General features: G+C 40.0%; 1 pseudogene; it reads left to right on the top strand.

The window, feature by feature from the left end:
* The first annotated feature begins 3,572 nt into the window (after nt 1-3,572).
* LOC147450680 (uncharacterized) lies at nt 3,573-4,096 on the top strand (annotated as a pseudogene).
* Nucleotides 4,097-4,355: the final 259 nt, after the last annotated feature.

Raw genomic sequence — 4,355 nt, 5'->3', positions numbered from 1 at the left:
TGTGTTTTGACACAAGAAGGAAGAGTGGTTGCATATGAGTCTAGGAAATTAAGACGACATGAATTGAACTATGCAACACATGATCTAGAATTGCTTGCTGTTGTTCATGCATTAAAACATTGGCGTCATCTTTTGCTTGGTGTCAAATTTGAATTGCGTACTGATTATCAAAGTTTGAAGTATATTTTCACACAGCCATTGTTAAACAACAGACAAAGGAGATGGATTGAATTGTTGGCTGAGTATGATTTTGACTTGAAGTATTTGTGTGGGAAAGAAAATAAAGTTGCAGATGCATTGAGTCGTAGGCCCATGTGTAATTTGTTGACTGTTGTGCGATCCAATTTGGTTGATGAGATACATGCCGAAGTTGAAAGCGATTCTTTTTACATGCCTATTTTGAAATTCTTGCGTGAGAATATTGGTGAGATGTATGAGAACAGATATCACTTGTATAAGGGAAATCTGTATTATTATGACCGCTTGTGTATTCCTGCAAATTCTTCTTTTAAGAGTCAAATTCTGTATGAGTGTCATAATTCACCTTTTTTCTGGTTATCCTGGATTAAATAAGACATATGAAAATATTAAAACCTTATTCTTTTGGCCGCGTATGAAATTGGATGTTAAGAATTATGTGTGTGAGTGCTTTCAATGTCAACAAGTTAAGATTGAGCATAAGAGGATGCCTGGTGACCTTCAACCCTTAGACATTCCTTTACAGAAGTGGGAGTCTATATCCATGGACTTTATTATTAGACTTCCTACTACTCGTGGAGGGTATGACTCGATCTTTGTGGTAGTAGATAGACTCACAAAACAGGCTCACTTCTTTCCCGTGAAAATAACTGATACTGCTTTGACCATTGCACGCTTGTTTGTGAAAGAGATATTTCGTTTGCATAGCATGCCCAAGAGCATAGTGTCTGACAGAGATTCTAAGTTCACTTCACATTTCTGGAGAGCGACTTTTGACTCTATAGGTACCCAGTTACGCATGTCTACTGCTTTTCATCCTCAAACAGATGGGAAAACGGAGAGAGTGAATCGTATTCTAGAAGATATGTTACAAATGTATGTCAATGAAAACCAATCTAGTTGGAATGAATATCTGCCTTTGGTGGCTGAATTTGCATATAACAGTTCATATCATTCATCTATTAGGATGATTCCGTTTGAGGCAATGTATGGCCATAACTATCCTACACATATTCATTTTCTTAGCTCGAGGAATAAGGTAGAACTGTCACGTGAGATACTTGAGAAAATGGATAACGAGTTGGCCAAAATCAGGGGGAATATTAGAGAATCTCAAAAGATACATAAACTGTATTATGACAAGAAACATCGTGTTGTGGAGTATGAAACTGGTGATATGGTTTTTTAACGGTTATTCCTGAGAAGTCTCATTTGATTTTTGGAAATGATAGAAGATTGTCTCCACGATTTGTTGGTCCATTTAAAATTTTGAAGCGCATTGGTTCATTAGCTTACAAATTGGAATTGCCTTCTCATGTTAAAGTGCATCATGTATTCTATGTGAGTTTATTGAAAAAGTATGTTCCTAATGTGCATCATGTTTTAGAGGACAACTCTAAGTTGAAAGATGACGGACCATTGACTGTAGAATCAGACTTAGTACTAGATAGGCGTTTTAAACATATGAGAAATAGAGACATTGTGGAAGTTTTGGTTAAGTGGCAGAACTATCCAGTAGAGGATGCATCATGGGTTGATCTTAGTGTTTTGCAAAGAGAATTTTTCTCTCTTTAGACCAACTCTGAGGACAGAGTTAATTTTGATAAGGGGAGAATGTAATAGGACTAATATTTAAAGTTCTTAAAGTCGAAAAGAATGTAGCAGGGCATATCTTTCGTTAGCACGATTTGAAAGATTGTTGAATAGTCTATTAAATAGAGCTTATACGAATGAGTTGAAATATTAAGAGAGAACATATATTCTTTTTTTTAAAATAATACACTAAAAACGGATTTGATAAAGATTAATGAATAACAGATAGTCTGTCTATGAACAGTAAAATTGAGATTTTTATTAATATCAATGTTTTATATTTATGTGTTTTAGCTTAAAATGCATGGGTAGGCTTAAAATAAGTTGTAAAAGTAGTGGAGACCCAAAATTAGAGGTTTTATGAGTCGCGACCTAAAAGTTGCGTTTTTAGCCAAACAAAGATGTTTTTCGCAATTCTGTCCGCGTTGTCTTGTAGACCAGACCTATTCCCGTCGTTTTGAGTACTTGGATTGCTCTGTTCTGAGTTCGTTTGTAAAAGTTATGATGAAAACAAACAGAAGGCAGCAGCAGTGTAATGTACACAGGGACAGACAGACCTACAACATCATACAGTTCTCCCTGCTATCAACCAAGAAGTGGATTGTTTCTTCATGGTAGAGTATGGCAATTGAGATTATGAAGGTATATAATTATGTTTTTTACTTTGATTATCATGTTGAATTGGTTGCACGAGTATATTCTTTTGGCTATTTTGTAGGTGATGCAGAAATCAATGTGTGAAACACGATCTGTGCAAAGTGTCATGATAGAAATCTAACCTTTACGGATCGCTTAGCGATCACGTTCTTATATTATTCTCGCAGGTATACTTGGTACAAAAATCGTGCAGACTTTTCGAGGAAAAGAAGGATAAAAGCACGACGGGTGGTGCGTTTGGGGATCATTCGCCGATCTCTTCTTCTGCGAGTGCGAGTGCGAGTGAGAGTGAGAGTGAGAGTGAGAGTGCGAGTGCGAGTGCGAGTGCGAGTGAGACGCTGCATGCAAGCGAACTGAAGCTCGGGGGTGGTCGGGAGGTTCGAGCTCCGTACAACGGAGTGCGCCCATATATTTTGCTCCTCTGTTGTATCAAAACTCTACAAAGATTCATCAATACAAAGATCTCTTTCTCTATCTTTTGCTATCGATCTCTATTATTCGGTTCCCGTGACATAACCACACACCAAAAAAAGAAACACCAAGCAGAAGAAGCAAAACAGACAAGGTCTGGAGGAATCCCTCACCTGCTCTGGAGGGGCACCTTGTGCTTCACCTAGTGTTCATGCTGCTAGGGCTCTTGCTCTTGGACACTCGAGTGCATCCTCCTCGGGTTAGTCACCCGAGGAGGAGGTTCCTAGTTGGTTGCTATGAGTTCTCTCCGTCGTTCCCAGCTCATGGTGCATCAATTAGGTGGCCATGGTGATTCCTACGCGTGGCTCTTTCCCAATGATACGCAGCCCTTCCCCGACCATGTAACATGGCTAATATTGGAAGGGATAAGCACCTCCCCCTGTGGGCCCTCTGGTATGTAGAAACGAAAAAAAAAAGTATGTTGGGTTTTTCCGAGATCCCTGAGACTTTGAGACTTAGTCATGTGGAATCCTGAGAGGGTCTTATCTGTACTTCCATACCTGTCCGAGGCCGATGATGTATGGTTGACATATGGAAAAACTGTGTGTGTGTTCCGTGTTTTGTATCCCTTTCTTTTCGTGGGTTTCCCACTTGTAAATGAATCAAAGTATAATGTGTGTGATTGGCTGGTGGAAAAATATGGCATGAAGTGAATGGCTGAAGGAGCTGAACCGGGAGCTCGAGATAGGAACGAAAGGCGTGGGCTGCAGGTTGCCCTAATAGAGTGGCTGAGCAATCCAACGAAAGGCATGGGCTGCAGGTTGCCCTAATAGAGTGGCCGAGTTCCTGTCCGCAATCGTAGGCTTAAAACCCACACTAGCTGTGTGTACGACAAGGGTAGCGACCTTTCATCTGGCCTAACAGCGACCGCAGGCAATTCATTCTCTCTCTAAGTGCCTCTTGTTGCTTCAATTTAAGCATGAAGTTCTCATTGTTTATCTTGAAGCCTCAGTTGCAACAACTGAATGAACTTCCTAATTCGACTTCCTAATTTGCCAGGCTCTCAACAGATTTGCAAGAGAACCCAATTGCTCTTTTCTTTTCCCCCCTTTTGATCATGCTGAATTTTCATGGTCAGACTTTGGTCAACAAGACGCACCGTCTTAGTTCCTTTACTGTGGATTGGAATGCTCCTACTCATGTGGAAAGCAAAAGGCAACCGGGCTTAATGAAATGAAAGGTCACATTGAAACTTAAAATTCTTTTTTAATTTGCTAATGTCATGTATTGTCAATCTTGATGAGGTTCCTTGTCTTTGTGGTATTCCTCTCAGGACCATCACTCCTCATCCTTAACTTCGGTTATCATGAGAGCCCGCTCTTGCTGGCATATGAGCGGTTGAGTGTTTGCTGATACGAGCTTTTGTGCAAGTGTCCTTATTGTCTTTGCTACTTGTTGAGCCTCGCATTGTGGATAAGCAGGTATTGACAATTATG

Source organism: Adiantum capillus-veneris, chromosome 9 (genome assembly GCF_014529385.1).
Source record: "Adiantum capillus-veneris isolate H3 chromosome 9, ASM1452938v2, whole genome shotgun sequence".
Classification (NCBI taxonomy): Eukaryota; Viridiplantae; Streptophyta; class Polypodiopsida; order Polypodiales; family Pteridaceae; genus Adiantum; species Adiantum capillus-veneris.
The sequence above is the reverse complement of the archived record's forward strand: the minus strand, read 5'-3'. Positions and strand labels throughout refer to the sequence as shown.